At 42.8% G+C, this 27,736-nt stretch overlaps 1 long non-coding RNA gene and 1 other non-coding gene across 2 annotated transcripts; one reads left to right on the plus strand and one right to left on the minus strand.

The window, feature by feature from the left end:
* Positions 1-9,199: 9,199 nt before the first annotated feature.
* LOC115460291 lies at positions 9,200-27,042 on the minus strand. The gene is made up of 3 exons (XR_003940449.1): positions 26,958-27,042; positions 11,339-11,341; positions 9,200-9,211 (listed from the first exon to the last, which is right to left on the minus strand). It is a non-coding gene; the product is annotated as an uncharacterized LOC115460291 (long non-coding RNA).
* TRNAM-CAU lies at positions 24,303-24,375 on the plus strand. Its single transcript has one exon. It is a non-coding gene; the product is annotated as a tRNA-Met (tRNA).
* Positions 27,043-27,736: the final 694 nt, after the last annotated feature.

The raw sequence follows: 27,736 nt of genomic DNA on the forward strand, positions 1-27,736 counted from the left end.
GTAACCTGGTCCTGCTGTCCTGGGTCACAAAAAGGGGCTCAAGAGGCACTGCTTGATTTTTGTTAACTTACTCACTCTGGTCTCGTCAGCTCATCCACTCAGGAACCACACGACACTCAGAGGATTAAAAGAACTGGAACATTTATTAACTTCTTAACTGATGGTTTCCTCTGCATTGGTCTTCATACAGTTCAATTATAATTCATATTGCTTTCCAGATGATCAATAGCAATAATACAATTTCTGGGTTAATACATGCCTCATGCCTCATGCCTGTCCTGCAGCTTGATTAGGACCCAGAGTGGACTTCACATTCCTGATGAAGTTTAATACAATCTGGGCCAGGCTTCCAGTAACTGCATACTCCCTTCAGGCTGCCACCCCGAAGGTCTAGCTATCATCCAGGGGTAAACTGCAATTCCATCCGAGCCCTGGTTACGGCCGGATTCCCCAATCCACCGAGTTTGGACTCCTCAATTGGTTGATGCGATGTAACAGTGTACTGTCCAGGTAATCTATCCACTGGTTACAATACTACAGGACTCCCCCTTACCTTGAAATGGGTCATCTGACAGGGGGACTATCAGTAACTCCTAGCTCCTTCACCCAGAGCTGATACTGGATCAAGAGGCAGAACCAGAGACAGGGTCCTTTCCCCAGGGCTTCCCTTATATACCCTCTGAGCTCCTCCTGGGTCCTCTAGTCACTCCCTAATGACCTGCTACCTTGGACTCACTCTATCATGTTCTCAAACAAACCATGGGTTACATTTGCTTATGGTAACTGAATTGATGTGATTAGAAATCCTCATTTCTTAGGCACATAAGACGGTGTATATAGAGGTCTATGTAAATAGTTAAATAAATATTAGCCAGCCCTGTTCGCATCAGTCTTTTGGATTTTTCCTGGGGGGAGAAGAGGGTAATCCCACTCACTAACGCTTTTCTTCCCCAGGTGGAGGCACAGAGTGCCAAGTGAGTAACGGACCGATGGAGATTGTCTTTGGGAGGCTCCAGCTAGGTCAGGACCTGGATCGAGGAGCACCCTGTAAGAGGGCACTACACCTACACAGGCGCTGCAGGGCTGAGATATGTGCACTGGAGTACCTTGTTGTCTGTAATGCAGGACCAAAGGTGTGTGTGTGTGTAGGTGTGATCTGCTTAAGGGCTGTAGGACTTGGGGTGGGAGAAAGGAAGGAAAGAGGGAAGGGGAGGGGAAATGTAAGAGGAGAAGATAAGACAGGAAAATCAGAGAAGGGGAAGGGGTGAAAGAGGGAATGTAAAAAGAGAGGAAAAGGGAGCATACAGTGTATAGGAGCTTGTTAGTGGGAGAGAGTATGACACACACATACCAATTCACCCTGTTATTCTCCCAATCAAGGGCCAGGGTTATCTGTCATACCTTTGAGAAACATGCCCCCTGTCTTTCCCTTCCCTGCATTAGAAATTACCAAAAAGACCAGCTATGGTCCCTTTTTTTTCACCTGTACAGCAAACTTCTCCATGACAGACTCAACTCCTGTTTGACCCTTGTGAACATTTGAAATGTCTATGTGATCTTTCATGTGTAATGTCTGAGGACCCCTGATACAGAGAGAGAAACCCATAGACCATGTAGCTCCATGTGAACAGATATCCATTTTCAGTGTATGTATGGATTTGTAGAATCAGTTTCTTTAAGAAACTCCCACTTTTGACATGCCATAATAGTCATCAATGTTTAATTTCTATTTTAATTTCTGTTTCTCCTTTACTCATGAAGCTTCAAGGTGCATCACAAAATAGCAAATTAGATATAAATAAATTCCATGTTGCAATTCATACAATACAAAATAAAACCAAAATGTATAAAATCTCAATTAATAGCGTGCGAACAAGATGGCGGCTTGAAGGGAGCGGTGCGAAGTTGCTCCTGACCTATATTACTTCTGGAATTCAAATTTAGTACCTTTTGTTATGCCTAAAAGGAGAAGCAGGCAGCGCCTTGGCCCCGCTTTGCCTGTAGCAATGCCGGTGGGTCCTATGGATCGCTTCGCCATTCCAGGATTGATACCGGGGCTTGTCTTCTTTGCTACTGGCAGGAGTGATGAGAAGTGACCCACTCCCCCAGCTTGAAGCTGAAACATTGTTGAGCCCTGAATTAAGGGAACCGCCGCCCATGCCGGTAGACGAACAGAGGCCTGTGCAAGGAACACCACGTCCCGAAGAGGCGGATGTGCTTCCTGGAGCGGGGTCAGACTGACAAGCACTTCCACACAGATGAGTGCGGAACAGATTGGAGCAGGTGCTTTTGGTGTATGCATCGTGGCAAGGGAGAAACAAACTCTTGATGGTTCCAAGATAGATTCCATTTCACTACGTAAGTCTCTTTTGCCTTTTAAACCAGAAACTATTACCCTGAACACTATTTGGGAAACTTTAGTGGGTTTAGAAACATCTTTCTTTCAAAAAACTCAAATTCCATCAGAGAAAAGTAACTAAATTGGAGAATAAAATTTCAACAATGGACAAAAAGATTGAAATGAATGCTAACGATGCTCAAACTCTCCAACAAATACAAGCAAATATGATTAAAGAGAACTTGTTGCTTCAAAATAAGATTGAAAAACTGGAAAATCAACAGAGGTCTAAAACATTACGTTTAATAAATTTTCCTAAACAATCTCTAATTGCTCCTCTTATAACGTTTAAAAAATATTTGTCTGTGATATTGAAGGTTCAGAAACAAGCTTATCCTCCAATCTCTAAAATTTATTACCTATTGCCTTATAAAAAAAAAAAAATTCTGAACAAACTGTGGCTAAAGGGTCTGAAGTATCTTTTGAGACTTTAACCCTTACACAGGTACTTGAAGATGATAATTTGGGTATTAAGCCCACAACTTTAATAGTGCCTTTTGTATTACAACCTGATAGAGATTGGATTTTGAAACAATTTTTCCGTCACAGAGAAGAACTTTTTCTGAATTATAAGATTAGAATTTTTCCAGATGTTTCTAAATTAACCTAACAGAAGCGTCAACTTTCCTTAAACTTTGTCCACCAGTGATGCAAGTAGGAGGTCTTTTCTGGTTGAATTTCCCCTGTAAATGCGTACTGAAATTAATCTCAGTGAAATATGTATTTTTTGATCCAACACATTTAACTTCATTCTTGGATTCCAAGACTTGTAACTCCACTTTCACAGCCAAAAGCAGTAGTTACATCTACTCCTTAATTAATTTGAAGATAATCCTGAATACTCCTTTCTAGCCTCCTAACATTTTTTGAATAGTATGGAAACGATAGTTACCCCAATGTAAAATTTCCCATGGGATGACGAGCAGTCTGTTGTGGTAGAGACATATGCCTTTTCACCAAGAATTCCTACCAGCTTCAGCTTCATCTCCACTTTAAAGTGACCCAACTCATCACTGTTCTGTTTGGCTGGAGGCCAGTAACCAGTTTAACAAACATGGGCAACTCCACTGTTCTTATAGGTTATACTCGCTGAACAGCAAAATTTAAGATGAGCAATGAAAACGGTAACGGAATTCAAAAATGAGTGGAATAAACATAAAGGAATCCTGCTCAGAAGAAATGTATCCTCAGAAGCTTAGCGGAGATTGGGTGGCAGAGCCGGTGGGGGGAGGCGGGGCTAGTGCTGGTCAGACTTCTACGGTCTGTGCCCTGAAAATGGCAGATACAAATCAAAGTCAGGTATACACATAAAGTAGCGCATATGAGTTTATCTTGTTGGGCAGACTGGATGGACCGTACAGGTCTTTCTCTGCCGTCATCTACTATGTTACTCACGTGTTCTTTTTCCTAGGAATTGTGTTTTGTTCCTTCAGTCAATTGTGGACTAAAGATGTAATAATACAATATTTCCTCTGTTTAATGTTTAATATTACTTTTCTGTATCAAGATTTATTCTTGGAATTTAAATTGATAATTTGTAAATTAAAAAAAAAAATCTCAATTAATTCTGCCAAAAAGACGTAGAGGTGTCAGAGTACGTGCTAATAATCCTACCATAAGGAATTTAAAATCTCTAGTTAGAAGGCTAAACCTTTTTTAGTACACATTTCTGAAATAAATATGGTTTTACTAACCTCCTGAAAGTCATATAATTAGTCTCCTGCCTAATCATGGGGGGGGGGGGGGGGGGGGGGGGGGGGGGGGGGGGGGGGGGGGGAGATCTTCTATTCATTTTTCACCCTACAGTCTATTTTTCAGCTATTTTCTTAAAATGATGGCTGCTAGTAGGAGGAAACATTAATTTATTCAACTATGCTGTCTTTGTTGATGTAAGGGGTACACTTAATAGAAAGACTTTAATCAAGTATGATGGGAATAGTCCATAAATAATTTTAAAAGCTTAAATAAAATACCATCTTCAGTTGGCAGCCAATGCAGTTGAATTAAAAATGGGGTGGCCCTCTTACAGCTGTGTCCCCCTAACGTCAATTTGGCCTGAACATTTGTAAAACCTGCGATATCTTCAGCACATTCCTTGTTAAACCCAGATAACAAATGTTATGATAATCCAAAAGTGATAGAGTCATAGCCCAGGCTACTTGCTGCAGATCATCCTGATTTAAACAGCCTTTCAATTTGTCTAACATAACAAAGAGGCCCTTTTGCTAAACCGGTTAATGCACGCTTAATGTGGAAAAAAGGCTTAACATAAAATGCATTAAAGTATTTTGCAGTAATTTGCCTGTCAGTGCTCACTAATTGCACATTTGTTTTGTAATTTTTGGGGGAGGTGGCATGTCATGGGCAGGGAATGAGCATGGAAGCGTCATCCAGATAGTGCATTCACATTAGCATGTGATAACTGCATAACGCAGGAGCACCTACCATCTCTTAAATGGAAAAATTAGCACAGGACCTGCAAAAAAAGGAAATAAAATCCTTAAAATACTGGCACCTTAAGATGGATGTCACGCATAGGAAAGTCCTGTGTTAAGATGCACTAAACCTATTCTATCATAACATCACTGTGTAACTGTTTATACCGGAATTGGTGAATGCCTCTATGGTACTATTGTAAGCCACATTGAGCCTGCAAATAGGTGGGGAAATGTGGGATACAAATGTGACAAATAAATAAATATTTTACTGCATTTTAATAAAAGGGCCCCAAAGTTAGTAAAATATTTTCTTCAATCCAAACAGAAGAGGCAAAAAGCAGCTGTAGGTATCAATATGAAGGACAAGAGAACAGTGAAGAAAAATCACAAAGCTGGTTAAAGTTAAAAACTTTTGTTACTAACATATGGTGGTACAAATCATGTTAAGTCCAGTACAACTTGCATACTTCAATAGTAAAAATATATGAGCAGCACACGAATGGTTTCCATAGCATGCTGTCTACGGCTGTAACTATGCCCTATCCTGGAACTTCAATTATTCTTCCAAATTCTTGGGAGATACTTGCACCTCAAACAGAACAGAACCAAGGAAACAACAGGGCAGATGCTCCGCAAACTCCAAGATGGCGGTAGAAACAAAGCAGCTCAGAATCAGGAATATTTTCTTCAAACCTTTATTCTCTGTGAAGGTCAAACCAAACAAGCCTGACACTAGCCATGTTTCGCCCATGCAAGGGCTGCATCAGGGGCTAGATAATACCAAGTGGTGCTCAATAATCACCTCACCACCTTGGCCAAAGCAACTCACTACTGAAGATGGCAGCCTCACAAAGCATTCCAGCATAGGAGTGGTCTCCATGGGCACGCTATCTATGACCATAACTATGCCTGCTCCTGGAACTTCAATTATTCCACTAAATTCTTGGGAGATACTTGCACCTCAAACAAAATACAAGGAAGTGGCACTACTGCAGGCTAGACGCTGGGTGGGTGGGAAGGGCCTCCCCTTTGCTTCTCTCCAGTTTATCCATGCTGAATCTTGATGCTGACAGTCTTGGGATCCTGTGCTCTCCCTCCCCCATCCCCTAATTTCTTTGACCCTCTTCACTTTATGTCTGGCTGCTTTTCTTGGCAAAGCACTTCTGCTCTTCTTTCCACAGCTAATTAGCTGTCTGAACTATGGGATGGTCTGTATCTATTGAGCTGTGCTGTGTGAACAATGGAGTTTCTAGATAGAAAAGTTATTGGCATTTTTCTGGATCGACATTTTGTCATATGCGATTTTGTATCATAATCCAAGCACTGCACTTTTTTGGCACCCTTTTGATTTCTTTTTAAAGACTCCTGAGGCAGGCACTTTAGCCAAAACACAGTGTCATGTTGAATAATCATTTTAACATAATTTTATTTGTAGAATAAAGTATATATGATATTCTTTGTCTCCCTGGTATCATTGGAAGAGTTCTGTTGATCACGCTACTCCTTTGTTTGACCTTTAAATTAGTCAAGAAATATACTTTAAGAAAAAGTTTCAAGGGCCTTCAGCCAGTTTCAGCCACCCAATAAAACTACCATTAAAATTAATTGATAATATATTTTAACCAATTCTTCTACATGATAGCGAAGTATGAAGCCTATACAGGATAGGACAGAATCTCAATATAAACACTACACCTCTATCAGGGCCGGCACAACACAGTAAGTATGGCAGGAGGACACCAATGTTCAGGGGGTGCCAAAAGATGTCTTCATTTACCTGTTGCAAAAACCCTGTATCAGAACTCCATAGGTATAGGAGTTGGAATAGTTAAGCTCTGGAACTCGTTGCCAGAGGATGTGATAACAACAGTTAGCATATCTGGGTTTAAAAAGATTTGGACAAGTTCCTGGAGGAAAAGTCTATAGTCTGTTATTGAGATGGGCATGGGGAAAGCTACTGCTTGCCCTGGGATTGGTAGCCTGCATTTCTGCCAGGTACTTGTGGCCTGGATTGGCCACAGCTGGAAGCAGTATGGTTATTCTTATGTTCTTATGACTAACAGAATACTGGTCCTACCGAAATTGTCCTCCTCAGCTGACCTTTCTCCTACCTGCTCTGCACTTTAAAATTGTCTGCAAAGTAATGGGAACAGGGAAGCGCGGAGCTGTCAGACTGGATATGGGGATAGGATCAGGGATCTAAGAAGCTTCATTTTAAATCTGTTCATAATTCAGGCTTTATGCACCAAAGTACGAAGATATGGAATTCTCTGCACTATCTATCAAGATACATTACTGATTACCTCTTATTTTGTAAGCTGTTGAAAGCATTTTTATTTAGTAAATCCCTTACTCACACTATTGTTAGCTCTCAAGCATGCTTGGAACCCTGCTCTTGTTATTCAATAGAAGTGTGTGTATAGTATTATTACTATGTTTGCTAATACTAATTACGTTGTACTTTTTGCAAATGTTTATTGTTAGGCACACGAACTTGTTTGGGATAATGTGGGATATAAATGTCATAAATAAATAAATAAATCTAATGCTGGGTCTGAGAGAAGGAGGCTGGGGACTGATAAAGAGGTAGATGGGAGGAGGGTGTTGGGGCTAATGCAGGGGCTGGAGTTGGGAGAAAGAAAGCGACAAATACAGTGGGGGGAAGGGGGCAATGGCATATGCAGGAGAAGGTGAAATAGAGGGGCAAAGGGATGGGTACTGGGTTTAAGGATGGTGGAGGAAAGATAGGGTAAATGAATATTAGAGGCGGAGATAGGTGGACAAATGCTGGAGTAGGGAAGAAGAAAGTATGGAGAAGAGGCATGGGCAAAGGGTGATGGGGGAAAGGAGAAAAAGAGGAGTGCCATGGAGAGGGTGGGGGACAAAGGAAAAGGACAAAAGGGTAGAAATAAGGGGAAATGTGAGCCAGAATAAGTGTGTGGAGAGGGGATGAGTGACTGAGAAGGTGCTGGGGTTGGTAAAGGGATGAAATGTAGAAACAGATAAGCTGGAAAGGCAATACAGAGCTGAAAACGAGAGACTAGAAATTAGGTGAAAGACATGGAATAGGAGGTTGGGGAAAGAATAAGACTTAGGTGGGGAAAGGAGAACTAGGGAGTTAAGCACAGGAAGTAAAAAGCTTGAACTTAGGTGTTGCGCTTGTGAGCTCCTATGCCCAGCGAAGCACAGATGAGAAAGTAGGACCTGAGCTCTGCAAGGTGGTCGAACAATTCCGAGACTTCACCTGGAGCGACCCCTTCCTCCGGGGGGTTGAGCCCCCAGGCCCCAGGGTCGACAGGACTTCGAGACTCCAGCCGAGAGAAAAGACACGCCAAGAGCACGGTCAGAAGTCAGGCAGAGGTCCAGGCAGACAGCAGACAAAGAGATGGTCAGGATACAGGCAATGGTCAAGGCAGGAAGCAAGCAAAGAGATGGTCAGGATTCAGGCAATGGTCAAGGCAGGCAGCAAACAAAGAGATGGTCAGGATTCAGGCAATGGTCAAGGCAGGCAGCAAACAGATGGTCAGGATTCAAGCAATGGGCAAGGCAGGCAGCAAACAAAGAGATGGTCAGGATTCAGGCAATGGTCAAATTCACCAGACACAGGAAACCCCACGAACTCCACCGAAGTTGAAGCTGAAGCAAAATGCTGACTGTGTTCTGCTCTTAAGTAGGCCTCTCATCAGAGGATCCCTGCCACAGCTGCCAGGTGAGGACTCTCATTGGGCACGCCCCATAAGGATAAGCTTCCCAAGATGGCTGCCTCTCAGGAACAGATACAAATGAACTTCTCAAGATGGCTGCCTCTCAGGAACAGACACAGATGAACCTCCCAAGATGTCTGCCCCTCAGATGAACCTCTCAAGATGGCCACCGCTAGGAGTAGCAAGGTAGGAGTGTAACATTAGGAGAACAAAGGAGAGTGAGGAATAGGGGAAGAAGGAAGAATGAAATCTAGCTACAGAGAAATAGAGAAAAAGATGAAACAAAAAAATCAGTCAGAGTTAGGTATAAGAGAGGAGGAAGCATAAAATGTAAATGAGATCATGGAAAAGGACTTAGGAGAAAATCAGCACGAGAACCAGGACTAACCCAAGTGGAAAAATAGAATGGTCAGAAAACAAAGGTATAAAAAATTTGTGGGACAATATTCAAAGTTATTTAAGAGTGCAGGAGAAATGACATGCATATGCTTGAATTATCAAAAGTATGCAATCCCCTTCCTAATCCTACCTCTGAGACCACCTCTGCTTGCAGGAGGTTAAAAAAAAAGTACACATTTTTATAGGGTTGACAATTTAAAAGCCCATTTCTGTAGGTAAAGCTTGACAAAGCTCAGCTGCAGCAAGAGTCCTACATAGCAAAGGTTCCAAGTCTTTCCTTATTTCCTCATAGCAAGCAAGAGGCTGACTGAAACAGATAGTTTTGGTTTTGGATGAAGCTGAATCCGCATCCGAAATTCGCTGCTCAGGTTTGGCTGGAATCAAAGCTAAAACTGAAAGTGTGGTCCTGCTCCCATCCTACTACTGCTAGTCTGTATCCCGGAACAAGTTTTCTACCAAACAGAAAACTCATCCCCCCAGGCTGCCCACCATCCCCTACCCATAGGCCCTCCCTAGGCCTACCTTCTAAAAGCCTTGGTGGTAACATAGTAACATGTGGAGGGGCATTTTCGAACGGGGACGCCCATCTCTAAGAGCATCCATCTCTGAGGATGTCCCCGCGAAGGGGCGGGGCATCCCATATTATCGAAACAAGATGGGCGTCCATCTTTCATTTCGATAATACGGTCAGGGACGCCCAAATCTCCACATTTAGGTCGACCTAAGATATGGTCGACCTAAATGCTGAGATGGTAGTCCTTAGAGATAGTCGTCCCCGGTTTTCAGCCGTAATGGAAACCAAGGATGCCCATTTCAAAAATGACCAAATCCAAGCCCTTTGGTCATGGGAGGAGCCAGCATTCATAGTGCACTGGTCCCACTCACATGCCAGGACCAGTGCACTGGTCCCCTTCACATGCCCTAGGGGGCACTGCAGTGGACTTCATAAATTGCTCTCATGGTGCATAGCTCCCTTACCTTGGGTACTGAGCCCCCAACCCCCCCCCCCCCCCCAAAACCCACTACCCACAACTGTAGAACACTACCATAAAGGGTAAAGGGGGGCACCTAGATGTGGGTACAGTGGGTTTCAGGTGGGTTTTGGAGGGCTCACATTTACCACCACAAGTGTAACAGGTAGGGGGATGGGCCTGGGTCCGCCTGCCTGACGTGCACTGCAATACCCACTAAAAACTGCTCCAGGGACCTGCATACTGCTGTCATGGAGCTGGGTATGACATTTGAGACTGGCATAGAGGCTGGCAAAACATGTTTTTAATTTTTTTTTTGGGTGGGAGAGGGTTGGTGACCACTGGGGGAGTAAGGGGAGGTGATCCCTGATTCCCTACGGTGGTCATCTGGTCAGTTTGGGCACCTTTTCGAGTCTTGGTTGTGAAAAAAAAGGGACCAAGTAAAGTTGGCCAAATGCTCGTCAGGAATGCCCTTCTTTTTTCCATTATCGGCCGAGGATGCCCATCTCTTAACCATGCCCCGTCCCGCCTTCGGTATACTGCCGACACGCTCCCGTGAACTTTGGCCATCCCCGCGATGGAAAGCAGTTGAGGACGCACAAAATCAGCTTTCGATTATGCCGATTTGGGTGAACTTGAGAGAAGGACTCCCATCTCCCGATTTATGTTGGAAGATGGGCATCCTTCTCTTTCGATTATGCCACTGATAGTAACATAGTAAACGACAGCAGATAAAGACCTGTACAGTCCATCCAGTCTGCCCAACAAGATAAACTCATTTTACATGGTATGTGTTACTTTATATGTATACCCGAGTTTGATTTGTCCTTGCCTTTCTCAGGCCAGTACTGTTCTTGTACTAAGTTCTGAAGCTAACGTCGAAGCCCCTTAAAATTTACACTCCAGCCCATCCCTGTCTAGTCAGTCACGATCAGAACGTAGACTGTAGAAGTCTGCCGAGCTCCTGTTTTCTTTCCCCAGTTACCGGCGTCGCCACTCAATCTTCGCTAAGATTCCATGGAACCATTCCTTCTAAACCGAATTCCTTTGTGTTTATCCCACACACGTTTGAATTCCATTACCGATTTCATCTCCACCACCTCCCACGGGAAGGCACTCCACATATCCACCACCCTCTCCGTGAAAAAATACTTCCTGACATTAGTCCTGAGTCTGCCCCCTTCAACCTCAATTCATGTCCTCTAGTTCTACCGCCTTCCCGTCTCCGAAAAAGGTTCATTTGTGGATTAATACCTTTAAAATATTTGAACATCTGTATCATGTCACCCCTGTTTCTCCTTTCCTCCAAGGTATACATGTTCAGTTCAGCAAGTCTCTCCTCGTACGGTTTGCAACGCAAATCCCATACCATTTTTGTAGCTTTTCTTTGCACCACTTCCAGTTTTTTTTACATCTTTAGCAAGATACGGCCTCCAAAACTGAACACAGTACTCCAAGTGGGGCCTCACCAACGACTTGTAGAGGGGCATCAACACCTCCTTTCTTCTGCTGGTTATGTCCCTCTCTATACAGCCTAGCAACCTTCTGGCCACGGCTGTCAACTTGTCGCATTGTTTCTTCACCTGGTCTAGTGGCCTCTTCAGGCAGGAGCATCCTAAGTTGATCCTGCCCCTGCATTGTGAAAATGGTGGCCATGACTTACCTTGGCATCCTTGCGAGACTGCCGCAGGAAGTCGTGGCCATCAATTTAAGATTGGACATGACAAGAGCAGGAATGACTGGGTATTGCTCTTGCCCATGCTGGTTCCAATCCCAAAATGACAGCTGTGACCTCCCACCAGGGCTTTTAGAAGGTAAGCCTGAGGAGGGCCTAAAGGTGGTAGATGGTGGGCAGCCTGAGAGATGTTTTCTCTGTTGGGGAGGGAGGAAGGTTGGCTCGGGAGAACAGACTTGTGGTGGCGGGGGGACAGGGCCATGGTTTTGGTTTCTGCCCAAAATTCACAGACATTTTTTGCCGAAACCTGAACCTGGATTTTGGCTCTTTCTTCTCTTCTGCTGCAGCTAGAGCATAATAACAGGCTCCGTGGTAGCCCCCAAAGTCCTTCTTAGTGAACCTTCTTATAGCTGATGCAGTCTACTGTTATTGACCACATTCAGGTGGAGAGAAACCTTTTACCATGCTGTCACAAATTGTATCACACGTTAATGCCTAAATTTGCATGAGCAGGCAGTCCCATTTATTGCTGCCAGTACACATCAGTTTTATTCAACATGCAAAACAGCTTGATTATTCATTAGTAAGTAACTGTAGCTAATTTAGGGGCCTTTTACTAAGCAGTGGTGGGGCTAATGCACAGGTAGCACGTGCCAAATCGGCATTTCCACAGGGGTAGTGCATGTGGTCTGCAGTAGTTTCAAAGTTGGTGTGTGCTGTTTCCTGCGGTAGATAATAATTTTCTATTTTCTACTGTGGGGGGCATTCCCAGAGATAATCGCAGCATGGCCACATTGGTGCCTGCTGCCTGATTACCGCAGAAGTAGCGCGTGAGCCCTTACTGCTAGGTTAATAGGTGGTGTAAGAGCTCAAGCGTGCTATTTTTAATTTTAGTGCATGGCCATTTACTACCCAATTTAAAAAATGCCTTTTTACCAGCTGAGGTAAAAAATGGCCCAGCGCGTGACAAAAACACACCCACACTACCGCAGGACACTTTTTACTGCGGCTTAGTAAAAGACCCCTTGGAGTGGTCCTCACAGTGCTATTATATGCTGCTTGGCAGTCTGTGAGAATACCATCAGGAGGTAACACTGACTTGCAGGCTTATTCTCACCGGACAATATGCTTGAGTCCAGGTTGGGACCAGTATAACTGGGAAGCCATTGGCTAATTAATCCACACTCTTCACTCGTTGCCAGCACTGGGGTTCTGAACCAAAAGTTTGCTATGAAAGAGTCTTTGAGCAAAAAAGACATACTTAAAACAATAATAAAACCGGATAGCAAAAAATAACATTAGACACATTAGTCACTTAACTGGCCAGCACTTAATATGAACTTGGCTGGTTAAGAATAAGCCGGCCACAAAAAAAAACAACCCCCCCCCCCCCCCACCCCAGATATTCAATGCCGCTCACTGAAAATGGCCCAGCAATCGTAGCACTTAGCTGGCCTGCCTCCTATGGTCTTTAAAATATCTAAGCTGCAGAAGGAGGGAGCAGGTGCTGATAGAACACGTGGAGGGGCATTATGGAAAGCACATCCAAGTCAGAATAGGGATGCCTATGACAGAATGCCCCAAATGGACATCCATCTCTCATGTATTTTCAAACAGGAAATATGTTGAGATTTCTTGTTCGAAAATATGTGAGACAGATGTCTGGGTGAATCATATCGAGGGAGGTAATTTTATAAAGGCACTTAATCATGTGTATGATAGTATAGTCACATAAAATAGTTCTTGCAAAATAACCAGCACATAGAAGCATACACAATTACCAGAACATACGAAGGCCCAGTGGTCAGGCTAGAGTAGAGGTAGAATCACAATTTACATGCGTACTTTTAAAAATATATGCATTGCAATGCAGACAGTTTACAAGTGAAGATTTACCCCTGCTTCCAAGCAGGCATAAAATGTTCATAGCTTTGTTTTAGGCATGATTTCTGCAGAATTTGTATTTGGTTTTGGTATTTCATAAAGACACAAATAAAGAGCACATTTCCAAAATTCTCTCATTCCATTTGTTTTTTTTCGGTTTTGAGTTATGCAATTAATTTCATTCATCAAGGCAAGATTCATTTACTGTAGTTTATTCCTGTGTCAAAACTCATTAAATCCATGGTATTTTAGGCTTCTTTTACTAAACAGTGGTAAAAGGGGCCTTGCGGTGGTGTTGGCATGTGGGTTTACCGTATGCTGAGGCCCCCTTTTACCGCCATGGATAAAAGGCTTTTTTCAGTGAAGGGGAAGGAAATGGCCTTGGTGTACAGCCATTTCCTGGGGGAGCCCTTACTGTCTCCTATTTAGCAGGTGGTAAGGGCTGCAGCGGTAGCCCGGTAGTAACCGGGCACCACACGGCACCTATATTTAAGCACTTAGAGGCTGGCCAGCACAAGTTAACTGGGCAGCACCCTCTTAAATTGTTTTGAATATTGAGCCCCTAGAATCTAGTTGGTTTAGGGGCTCATTTTTGAAACCGGAAAATGTCCAAAATGTAGCACAAAGAGGCAGATGGACTTTTTTTTTTGGTTAAAACATCTAAATTGCTATTTTTGAAACCCAATTTTAAGAAGTTTTTCAATGCAGTTAGTCTGCAATGCATCCAAATCACAAAGGAGTGTGTTGGGGCATGTTAGGGGTCAGGATTTGGGCGTCCCCAAAGCTTGGATGTTTTTCTGCCATTAATGGAACAAAGCAAAAACGTCCATGGCTAAAAGTTACATGTTTTGGTCTAGACCTGTTTCAGTCATGATTAAGTCACAAAAGGTACCCTAAATGACTAGATGATCCCCCCCTTACTCCTCCAGAGGTCACTGACCCCTTCCCACCCCCCAAAGATGTGAAAGAAACAGTACATACCAGCCTCTATGACAGCTTCAGATGTTATGGCCATTCCTATTAGAGCAGCAAGCAGGTCCCTGGAGTAGCCTAGTGGTCGGTTCAGTGGGCTGTAGAGAAGAGGACTCAGGCCCATAGCCCACTCTAACTGTTACACTTGTGGTGGAAAGGGTGAGCTCTCCAAAACTTACCAAAAATCTATATACACACATATAGGTGACGCCTGCAGGCATAAAGGCTATTGTAGTGTTGGATTTTGGAGGGGTCCAAATGCTGAAATGTGTACATGGGACTTTTTTTTTAAATAAAATTCCACTTCACTGCCCCCTAGGGTGACCCACTGCTCTGCTGGGATGTCTGTGTGGCCAGTCTACTAAGAGTGCTGCCCCCTCCCATATATCACATTTTGTTTGTGCGTTTTCCCTTGAACTTTTTTTTTTTTAATAATGGTCACGAAAGGAAAACACATTGAGCACAAAATGTCTTGGAAATGGCCATTTTCAAAACAAAAAAATAGATGTTTTCTGGTTCAGAAATCACTATGTTTGCTACTTTTATTTTGGACATTTTCAGCAAGACATCCAAAATCGGATTTAGACATCATATCAAAAATGCCTTTCCAAATATAATAAAAATGTTATAAATTCGATAGCAGTGGAAAACACATGACATCATTACAGCTTGGCACACACTCTTTTTATAAATCCCTTTTGCTTTGCAAGGTATTATTAATCAGTTGGGTAGAGGTTAAGGTTCAGCTGTAGAAGAGGTTAAAGATCACGTCCATACAGAACCCAGGGTCACATTTATTTAGGACTAAGGTTACACTTGTGTTTTCTTTATAGAGTATAGCTGAAAGATACACTTGTGTCTTCTTTATACTAATAGCTAAAGGTTACACTACTTGTGTCTTTTACATAGAGCATAGCTAAATAGTTAAAGTGAAATATTTACCAGTCTCCCAAGCTTCTGGTGCTGTGCATTCTAGGTGAGTGTGTAGTGCACATTTTTTCACTTGACCGAAGGTACTAAATTGCCTGACTATGATTTGGTTAAAAAAAAAAGCCACACCATCTCATTTTTTGCTTGTTACATCTTCACCTAATATTCTCAAAAGAGTTCTGAGGAAATGAGCAGAGCCCTAGGGTCCTTTAGCAACAAGCTGTCCTTGCAAACAGTCTGCAGTTTTTTCAAAATAGGGATGCTCAAAGGACAAGCAAGTCCATAAATGAAGCTGGAAGACATTTCTTTTGAAAACAAGATAGTAACAAATTTAGGACTGGCCAGTGATGACTTAACCTGAGGGGAAGTGGTTTAGTTTTATTTCCTGTTATGTTTGGAGTTGAAGGTCATAAAAGGTCATAAAACTGCAATACTGTTGTTAATTTGTTGCCCTGTGGTAGTAATTTATTGCCAGTCATCAAAGAATCATTCTTGCTTAAACAGAACCTTAATGTATCATCAATTACAGTGCAGGGGTTACAATTCATTCAGTGTGTGATTGTTTCATGCAGCTGGCCGGCAGCTCCAGATAGATGGAGGTCAGTTCAAAGGCAATGAGTTGGAAAGTAAATGCTAGAAAGCATGACACAAAGGCGTGTTGCTCTATACAATATTCAGCTATACAAATTAGATGTTCTAAGAGTGAATGTGGGTGGAATGTAAGGATGGAGGTTAGGTTGGAGGTGGGGGCTGTGGATAGGAGGATGGGAGAGGTCTATAAATGTGTAGATGGGGTCTATGTGTGGAGATGAATCAGTATGTGTATGTGGGTTAGTGAACTGGAATATAATATATGGACAGAGAAAATAACAGCAGATAAAAACCATATGGCTCATCCAATCTGCCTATCCATACCAACTGCTAATTTCTATTATCCCTTCCTACTCCTTAGAGATCTAATGTGCTTGTCCCATACTTTCTTGAATTCAGATACTGTCTTCATCTCCACCACTTTCACTGAGAGGCCATTCCGCACATCCACCATCCTTTCGGTAAAAACGTGTTCCCTTAGATTACTCCAGTGTCTATCTCCTTTCAATATCATTCTATACCTCCTTATTCCAGAGCTTCCTTACAATTGAAAGAGGCCCACCTCCTGCCTATTTATGCCACAGAGGATTTAAATGTCTCTATCAAACCTCCCCTCTATTGCCTTTCTTCCAAAGAATACATATTGACATCTTTAAGTCTGACCAATATACTCTAAAATGAAGGCCACTGACCATTTTAATAGCTGCCCCCTGGGCTGACTCCATCCTGTTTATATCGTTATGAAAGTGTGATCTGCGATCTGCAGAACTGTGCACAGTACCCTAAATGAGATCTTACCAGAGACTATTAGATGCAGTATTACCTTCATTTTCCTGCTGATCATTCCACTCCCTATGCTGCCAAGAACGCTTTGGCTTTTGCGTCACTTTTTCTACCTGTTTGGCTACAGTAGGATCTCCGAGTCCCACTCTTCTTTTGTGCACAGAAGTACTTCACCCCCATACTGTACTGCTCCCTTGAGTTTTCATAGCCCAAGCACATGACACTGCATTTTTTAATATTAAGACTTAACTGCTAGGGAGAGGGATCAAGATAGTCATGTGCAGTTGATCAGTGTTTGCTGCTTTTCATCTGTACCTTGAATTGTTGTCTCAATGTCTCCTAAAGGAAGGGGGGAAGGCTAGGTGTTTGCCTCCTCAACCCTGATTGTTCCCTGTAGCAAACAAGCCGATGGAACGGTATGCTATCCAGTGCCCTAAAGTAGAATCTGGAGGGGTAGGCTCTGAAGCTGTGGCTGACCTGAGAGGGTCTTTACAATTGAGCCTGGAAACATCGTTATCCCCTTCAGCTCTTCATCTTCCACCTTGTCCTGTGTTCTCTTTGACATTGGCAGAGGAAGCTGCTATGTAGGACACTGCTGTTTCGGTTTCTGCAGGAGGAGGAACTCTGAGGGTTCTAATTAGAAACAGGCCTGTCTGCAGCTTCCCCCCCAGATTCTCACCCTTTGGAGGCTCTGACACAGCATGTAGTAGTTGGAGGAACAACAACTGTGGTTTCATCTGAGGCACGAATTGCCGAATCAGCCCCTGGTGAGTTATCTGTTGAGGGGACTGGTGGTAAACAAAAAAAAGTGAGGACAGCTCAAGGAGGATGTCAGGAAAATCCAGGGCTTTTTTTGTGGGGGTACTTGGGGGTACTGACTACCGGCACCTTTTCCATTGTCTGCTAAAATTGACCCAAGGATAGGGTTACCATTTTGTGTCCTCTTAAAAAGAGGACACATGTCACGCCCCTACCCCGCCCCCGCCTCATACCCCGCCCCCACCACGCCCCTTCGGGTCCTCGTTCCGCCCCTCTATTCCCCACCCCCCAGTCACATAGTCCCCTCCCCCCCTCACATACCCCCCCTCACTTACTATCTAGCCCTGGTGGTCTAGTAGCGTCTTCTCTTCGGGGCAAGAAAGAGCCCCCTCTTTCCTGCCCGGAGCGCTGTCTGCCCTTGCCTGCTGCATCCTCCTTGGTCTGGCTGGGGATTCAAAATGGCCACCGAGAGTTGAAGCGGCCTCGCGAGAGTTCAACTCTCGGCGGCCATTTTGAATCCCCAGCCAGACCGAGGAGGATGATAGACAGGGGAGGCACTAGACCACCAGGGAACACGGTAAGGAAGGGGAGGGGACGGGAGACCAGACCCACGGCGCCGATCGCCCGCCCACACGCACGTGCCTGCCCGCACCCGCGCCCACGTTTGTCCAGAAATCCGGACAAACGTGGGTGCAGGCAAAATCCGCCGGACGCCCCGGACATACCCTCAAAAGAGGACATGTCTGGGGAAATCCGGACGAATGGTAACCCTACCCAAGGACCCCAAGTTTTAATACCAATTCTGCCTTGTCATAGGTTCTGTGACTGGTTGCAGGGGACCTGGCTATTGTGGAGTGGGTCCCTCAGTGATCACCCCACCCTTGAAGGGCAGCCTAGTATTTGAGTACCGGCACCTTTTTTGCTAGAAAAGATGCACTGGGAAAATCAAATATGCAAACAAGAAATCATTGAAAAAAACTGTCAATGGCGTATATTTCATTGATTTCTTGTTTGCATATTTGATTTTCTGTTTTTAAACTTATCTGGTTGTTTACTACCTCATTATCAATGTTTTTTGGTTTTGACCTATGTAATATATAATGTACAAGGCAGGCTCAGTTTCCTGACTCTGGAATTTATTTATCTGTTTGTTAACAAATTCATTCTTAGATAATCATGATACGGTATATATACACGAATGTGATTATTGCACAAGTTGATTTTAGTTTTTTTATATATATCACTTTTGTTTCAATTGTATTATTATTTGTAATGTAATTAGTTATTTATTCTGTTTTTTATGTAGATTTAATAGACCCTTGATGCAGGCCTTGGAGCCGAAACACAGCCATGTCGGGTCGTTTTTTTAGCTGTTACATTAAAGACTTCCTGACATCCTCCTTGAGCTGTCCTCACTTTTTTTGTTTATTGCTTTCCTTGCACGTGAGGATTTCCTCCACCTTTTTGTTTTCTCTGAGGGGACTGGTGGAACATCTCTGCTGAGCACAGGAGTGGAATCTTGCAGATTCCCTCAGGTGGAATGGCTCTAGAAGCTATATGGGCCATGCTGTCCAAACAATGGTAAAATCTGATGAGGGCTTAGCACCCTGGTTACAAAGGTAAACAATAATTCAAGAGCAAACCCAAGTGACATTTCAAACTAAAATGCAGAATATTGAACAAGATATTACAAATCTTAAGGATGTTAATGTGAAATTGGTACAAGATAAAACATTAATTCACCTTAAAATAGAACAACTAGAAAATTTGAATTTATGTTTCTTGAATTTCCCCAAATTTGTTGAGGTTGCTCCTTGTGATATATTTAAGACATATTTGCTCGAAGTTTTACATTTTTCCTCTTAAAATTTTTCTCCAATCAATTGGATATAATTTTTGCCTGTGAAAATATCTGAAGGAGCACCTATAAGATAATTTGCATTTGGGGAACTTGGCTGATTTCTTGGAGAGTACTACAACAGAAGAGCAAGTTAGAGCAACTTTGCTGGTTTCATTCATTTTTGATCAGTATTTGTTTTTTTTTTTTTTTAATTATCTTTATTAGCATCATTGCAGTACAGATAAACATTTGTCTCTCTGTTATACAAGGGAAAAAGCAATCACTCTCTGGTCCACGTTGAACACATTGAATGGTGTTTTTCACCTATTCTTTAAGAACTCTCAGACTCTCTTTATTGGACAAAGAATGTGGGTTTATCCCGATGTTACAAGAGCAACTCAAGAGAGACGTAAAGTTTTTTTTTTGGAGATGAGACAAGAAGCTAGAAGTTTAGGCACTAGTTTCCAGCTGAGATATCCATGTAAATGTTGTGTTCAATATTTAGGTGTTAGATATGTTTTTCAGTATCCAGAACAGATGAGGATTTGTTTGGACTCTAAAACATCGGCCAATATGGCTCATGGTAGTAATGAAGTAGAGAATTAATTAATGCTCTTTAGTGTTACACATTAGTTAGCCTTTTCTGCTATAAGAATGTTTCTTATATTCTTTTACTAAGCTGACCTAGTGATTCCCACAGCGGTAAATGAGAGGAAGCCCATTTAATTCCTATGGGCTTCTTCTCATTTGCCAGTGCGGGAATTGCTAGCACAGCTTAGTAAAAGAAGCCCTTAATGACTTGGCTCCCTTTTTCTTTTCTTCCCCCTCCCCTTCTTCTAATTAGTGGTCTAATGTTTCAATGGAACTCTTAGCTTTTTTTTTTTTCCTTGATACTTTTTGTTGTGATTGTATTTCCTGATAATTCCATTGATATTGTAAACCCCGTCCCCCTGGGACTTGCTGCATAAAGAGTGTGTTCCTGGTTACCTGATGTTAAAGTTTGTAGTCGAATGGTTTAAAATCATACCACCGAGAGCAGAGGGAGGGGGGCACATTAAATTTAAATTCCACTCTTAACCCCAAGATATGAGAATAAAAGTTGAATCAATTTCACTTTTTTCTTTAACTTTACTTTATAAAATCAAATACAAATGTTCAATTTTTACTTCTTTTATTTTCCTGTAACACAATCTGATAAGTATTTAACCTTCTTCTCAGTAACCTAATAAATATTTACTGATGTTTATTTTTTTATTCCACAGAGTTACTACAGAAACCCTAGCATAAAGACAGCCATCAGATAAGTCTATACACACACACACACACACACACATATATATATATATATATATATATATATATATATATATATATATATATATATATATATATATACATTAGAACGTATCAATTTTCTTTATAAATTTGTAACTTTCTTGCTGATCATAAGAATTTGATTCTTTGTGGGGAGATTTTTATTCACAGAGTTCATCTTAGAAAACCAAGCAATGTTCAGGTGAGCATACCAGCTTAACTTTTCTGGCACACCATTACTTAGCTGTAGCAGAACATGTAGTTGTCCAGATGAACACATTAGCCTATAAGGGGAAATTTGTTTTAAACCAAAGTACAATTACTCAATATATCCACCAAGTACTCACTCTTCCCCAATTTAAACACTCAATTTTATCAATAACTTTTATTACTCTAATCACGAGGTATAAACCCTATTACAATGTAACATAAAGTGCCCACAGTATTCCAAACAACTCCTCCCCCTCTTTCTCACTCACACTCATGCACAATCGATAATTACATTGTTGTCATAATACCATACATTTCTTTAGGAAACCTTATCAGCAGATATAAATCATCTGAGCTCAATTGCACACCCATGGGATTCCCCCTTTTAAATGTTCTTCGAAACGTCCCAGATTTTCTTAAAGGCCGAAGGCACTTATCTCAAATCTAGATTTGCTGACTTCATAAGTCCATAAGGAGTCTTTTTTTTTGCTGATTAATCGTTCAAGTTATACATCTGGTGAGTGTCATTCAGGGTTAGCGCCTGACCATTAATTGAGAAAATTGAAAATGCAGCCATTTTACAGCCGAACAAAAAGTGGCCACAGCGCGTGGTAAAACCCCTTGCTAGTGATAGCGCTGGTCACTTTTTAGTGCAGCGTAGTAAAAATGCCCCTTTATTTGTAGGTTGCCTGTGCAATTCATTTGTAATTCACCTATATGTATCAAAGAAATCCAAGTATATTGCATCACCCAGTCAAAAAAATTGATCAGATTTATCTGACAAACCATGCTGCCTCCTATTTGAAGTACATAGGATCTCTAAGGGAGTGATACGGAGAGTAGATGGCATGGATGGGCAGACTGGATAGGCCATATGGTCTTTATCTGCCTTCATTTTTCTGTGTTTCTATGAAGAGAGATGTTAGTGCTCATTGGGCTCTGGTATCACTGAGATTATTCAACTAGAAAGGCTCCAGAAACAGGTCTTGGGTGTAGATTTGTGTAAAAACAATCCCCCTTCTCCCCATGATAAGCAAAAGCACCGGTAATTGGGAAGCAAAGCTAGTGCTGGGCAGACTTCTACAGTCTGTGCCCTGAAAATGGCAAGGACAAATCAAGGTCAGGTATACTTATAAAGTATCACATACAATGAGTTTATCTTGTTGGGCAGACTGGATGGACTGTATAGGTCTTTATCTGCCATCATCTACAATGTTACTATGATATTCAAAAGCATTTAACTGGTCAGGATATGCAGTTTTAGAAATTCCTATTTTATGTATTAAGAGTATTAATAGAGCTGAAAAATGAACTTGTGGAGCTGCTGTTAGTAATATGCAATTTATTCCTAAAATCAGGTGTGGTACCGGAAGATTGGAGGGTGGCCAATGTAATGCTGATTTTTAAAAAGGGTTCCAGAGGAGATCCGGGAAATTATAAACCGGTGAGTCTGACGTCGGTGCTGGGAAAAATGGTGGAGGCTATTATCAAGAATAAAATTACGGAGCACATACAAAAGCAAGGGCTGCTGAGACAAAGTCAGCACGAATTTAGTGAAGGGAAGTCTTGCCTCACAAATCTACTGCATTTTTTTGAGGGGGTGAACAAGCATGTGGACAAAGGGGAGCCGGTGGATATTGTATATCTAGATTTTCAGAAGGCGTTTGACAAAGTGCCTCATGAAAGACTCCAAAGGAAACTGGAGAGTCATGGGATCGGAGGCAGTGTATTATTATGGATTAAGAGCTGGTTAAAAAACAGGAAGCAGAGAGTAGGGTTGAATGGTCAGTATTCTCAATGGAGAAGGGTAGTTAGTGGGGTCCCTCAGGGGTCTGTGCTGGGACCGCTGCTTTTTAACATATTTATAAATGACCTTGAGATGGGAGTAACTAGTGAGGTAATTAAATGACACAAATTTATCCAGGGTCGTCTCGTCGTGAGAGGAGTGTGAAAGATTACAAGAGGACCTCGTGAGACTGGGGAATTGGGCGTCCAAATGGCAGATGAAGTTCAACGTTGACAAGTGCAAAGTGATGCACGTGGGAAGGAGGAACCCGAATTACGGCTATGTCATGCAAGGTTCTGCTTTAGGAGTTACGGAGCGAGAAAGGGATCTGGGAGTCATCATGGATAGAACGTTGAAATCTTCCGCTCAATGTGCTGCGGCGGCTAAGAAGGCGAACAGAATGTTGAGTATTATTAGAAAAGGGATGGAAAACAAGCATGAGGATGTTATAATGCCGTTATATCGCTCCATGGTGCGACCGCACCTGGAGTATTGTGTTCAGTTCTGGTCGCCTCATCTCAAACAAGATATAAAGGAATTGGAGAAAGTGCAGAGAAGGGCGACGAAAATGATAAAAGGGATGGGACGACTACCTTATGAGGAGAGGTTAAGACGGCTAGGACTCTTTAGCCTGGAGAAAAGGTGGCTGAGGGGTGATATGATAGAGGTCTACAAAATAATGAGTGGGGTAGAGCGGACAGATGTGAAGCGTTTGTTTACGCTTTCTAACAATAATAGAACTAGGGGACACAAAATGAAATTAGAATGTGGTAGGTTTAAAACAAATTGGAGAAAGTTTTTCTTTACTCAGCATGTGGTTAGACTTTGGAACTCATTGCCGGAGAAGGTAGTGACGGCAGCTGGCCTTGCTGAGTTTAAAGGGGGTCTGGACAGATTCCTGAAGGAAAAGTCCATTGGTCGTTATTAAATTCTGGGTTTTTGCCAGGTTCTTGGGGCCTGGATTGGCCGCTGTCGGAGACAGAGTGCTGGGCTTGATGGACCTTTGGTCTTTTCCCAGTGTGGCAGTGCTTATGTACTTATGTGCAAAAATGCCTTATTAAATAATCCCTGTAGCGGAGGTTTAACTTGCCAAGCACCAGTTGTTGCTCATTGTTAAAATAATGGTCTTTGTTGTGCTAAATGTCAGACCTTTATCAACAGCAAAGTATCTGCAGATTTGTTTTTCTTGTATGGCATAAAAATATTTGGCTCACTTGGAATTACTTTGATGTACACCTTCTGCATGATGGGAGGGATCACCACAGACATTCCACAGCCAACCACAATTCTGACTCACTGCTATGGCCAAACTATCTATTCTGCAAGATTCTTAACCTCTAATCAGCTGCACTGATCTCTTCAGAATAAATAAATTTACTACTGTGCCTCAAGCAAAAGCAGTTGGCTTCCTATAGCCACAAAGAGTGATTGATGTCAGTTGGAGCAGCTTTTGTAGCCCCCAAAACTTCCCCTTCGTTGTCATCTCTTTCAGATCTCGTTTCTCTGCCTCCCTCTTCTTACGTCCCATATTTCTGATGCATTACATAGAAAACACAACCTGAAATTCAAAAGCACTTGTCTGTATAGTAGCTACTACTGTACATATAAATCTGTCAATTTCCAGTTGCGCTATCTGCACTGCTGCAGAGCTTTCTTAGCGCAGTAGGTAGCATGTCAGTCTCATAATCTGAAGGTCCTGAGTTCATTCCTCAGAGAAGGCAGCTGAGGCTAGATGTTTATTTATTTGGGAGAGGTGGAGTGGCCTAATGGTCAGTGCAGCAGGCTTTGATCCTGCCAACCTGGGTTCAATTCCCATTGCCTGGGCAAGTCACCTAACCCTCCATTGTTCCAGGTACAAAAACTTATTGTGAGCTCTCTAGGGACAGAGAAAGTAGCTGCATATAATGTGCAGAGTGCAGCATACATCTAGTAATGCTATAGAAATGATTAGTAGCAGTAGTACAGCTGAAACTTCTTACAGACTGTCCTGGCACTAACCAGATAGGGGGTAATTATTACCATTATTATGTTTATTACATTTATTAAAACTCTCGCTATCCCGCCATTACTGAATGCAAGTCATAGCAGCTCACAATAAAACAATCAGACATTTTTTGGGGATTAGAACACCAGACAAAAATAGGAAAGATATAGACCAGTCATACAACAAAACTTGAGCGCCCACAACCCATTATCAACATTCTTCATTCCTCACCCCAATCATTGAGGCGAAGACAGGAAGGTACATAAATGGCAGCATTCTAGTTAATTAGGTGCGTAAACAACCTCTTACAGAATACCACCTAGTAGAAAAGTATATACCATGATTTGATGGTGTGTGTATTGCTGGTGTGCATACAGGTGCATATGCAAACATCTAAGTATGGACATTTACACCAGCCAGACTGCTGGTGTATATGATCTCATCTTTATGTACATGTGTTTTCCACTTGTATTCTATATAGGAAAGCAGGCATTCAGTTTACTTACAGAATAGGCTTAAAATAGCTGCTATATCCAGCACCTACAGTGAGTCTCTTGTTATAAAACAGAAGAGTAGCCATACTGGGTCAAACCAATCTACCCCAATATTCTGTTTCACAAGTACCTGGCAGAAACCCAAATCGTTCAAAGAGAATAAAGGAAGAGCCCAACTGCCATGGCTTATATACAATACTCAACGGTAAAGAATTACCCTCATAGCCCAGGATGCTACAAGGACAGAGCATGGGCATTTCCACCTAACTTCACAGAGAGTTGGTGATATTTAGCCACTTCTATTCTTATTACAAAAAGGCTGTGCTAAAGTGGAGGGGCATAATCGAATGGGGGCGACCATCTCTAAGGGCGTCCATCTCTAAGGACGTTCCGGCGAAGGGGCGGGGAAACCCGTATTATCAAAACAAGATGGACGTTATCCCCTCCTCTGGTGCAGCAGTCTTCAATCTTTCTGTGCTCCCAGCAGTGTTAGCAATGTATACACACTGCCATCAATCTGCCCCGGAAGCCTTCTCTTCAACTTACTTACTGTTCCCGCATAGGTGGGACCAAGGGACACTGCAGAGAAAAGGGTTCTGGGGCAGTGTGAAGGCAGCATGGATACATTACTAACGCTGCCGGGAGCCCAGATAGATTGAAGACTGCAGTGCTGGAGGGAGGGAGGAAGAGAGGGAGTAGACGGAATCATGATCGGAAATTCAGGAGGTGGCAAGCCATTTGGGCCCCCCCCCCCCAAACTACGCCCATGGCCGGTTATCTCTTAGCAGCTAACCAGGAATATCGGTGGATAGCTGGTTAAGTGCCATTTAACTGGCCAGGTGCCATTCCTGGCTGGTTAAATGGTTTTGAATATCACGGGGGGAATGGCTGACTATCACTACTTTCTGTGGATCCAGAGTGGTCACTATTCTCCACACATATTCAGTGCTGCTTGATAACAAAAGATCACATTATGCACTGAGGTTGATATTCAAAAGGAAAGGCTCTTGACGGTTAAACCCTGCTGAGCTGGCCCTTCTCGGGTATTCTCAGTAGCACTTAACCAGTTAGTGCTGTTGAATATCCCCTCAGATCACTAAAGCATAACTGCCTTAGGGTATCTTTTACAAAGCCAAGCTAAAAGGTAGCCGGCGCTGTTGTCAGTTCGTGGGTTGTCCACATCATGTGGCCACTTTTAGTGCATGACCTTTTCCCCGAGGACAAACAGGCCTACTATTCTCACATGAGGGTAACACAATCCACATTGTCTAGTTCGGAGTTTATACCATTGAAAAGAGCTTTGTGGAGCGTGAAACTGGTTCCTTTGCACATGCACGAGTGCCTTCCTGCCCACCGTGAGAGTGCAGGACTGCCAGTTCTTTTTTTTACTGTGGGGGGGTAGATGCCATTTTTTCTCTGCTTCTCACATCTGGGTTAGAAGAGCTTGAGTGCTTTATGGTGGCGTTTACGCTGTATTTTTTTCTTGTTTTTCCATGTTCAGATTTTTTCCTTTTTCCTTCCCTTATTTTTTAGTTCTTTTTTTCCTGCTTTTAAGTTTCTTTTCTTTTTCCGTGTCACTAGGCTACATTTAGGCCTTGACTTCGGTAGGGTTCTCCCTTAATTTTTTCTCTGGTGCTTTGCCCCTTTTTCAGCACCATTGAGTCATTTGATTTGGTCACGGAAGTTTTTCCTTCCATGTCTACAAACGTTCCCAGGGATCTTGCTGGGTATTTGTGACCTGGATTGGCCACTGTTGGAAACAGGATGCTGGGCTTGATGGACCTTTGGTCTTTCCCAGTATGGCAATACTTATGCACTTATGTACTTTAAGCGCTGTTCTCAGTGCAATAGAACCATCTCTGGTACAGACACCCAGTCTTGGTGTCTTCAGTGTTTGGGGCCTGATCATAGCCCTTCCAACTGTGCCCTTTGTCTTCGCATGAAGAAAAGTACTCAGTTGGCCAGAAAGCTCAATGAGAGAAGATTTTTGGAGCCCGGTCCGAATCCTTGGCGTCGGCTTCAGCTTCGGCATCAATGGTGTTGGTATTGGTGTTGGGTGTTGCATCTGCATCGGAAGCATTGGTGCGTATGGCTGCTAGACCTGTCGACACTGGGATCAGTTGTGCATTGAGTGGGCTCTACCTGCCTCAGCACTGACTGCTGTACAGAGCCCCTGGGATGACCTGCATACTCTGGACTGGCAAAATGCTGTCCCCTCTACCCTATTATTATAGTTATTTTCAGCACGTGATATACCGCAAGTGATCCCTGAGGTGACGATGCGGTTTACAATTTCTATTACAGGTAATTTGAACTATTCTTAATTTGTACCTGAGGCAATGGAGGGCTAAGTGACTTGCCCTAGATCACACAGAGCTGCAGAAGGAATTGAACCTGGTTCCCCAGGTCCGCAACCCTCTGCACTGACCATTAGGCCACTCCTCCACTCCTAACCCCATTCCCTTTACCCCCTTCTTTTCTTTTCCCTACCCTGCTTTTGCTCTTGCTGCTGCCTAACAAAGGTTTGAATGATCTGGTGTGATAAGAGGTCATTTTCTGTTCAAACATTGTGGTTCTTTTCTCAACTTTAATAGGGGGGGGGGG

The sequence above is a fragment of the Microcaecilia unicolor genome, chromosome 1, assembly GCF_901765095.1.
Source record: "Microcaecilia unicolor chromosome 1, aMicUni1.1, whole genome shotgun sequence".
Taxonomy (NCBI): Eukaryota; Metazoa; Chordata; class Amphibia; order Gymnophiona; family Siphonopidae; genus Microcaecilia; species Microcaecilia unicolor.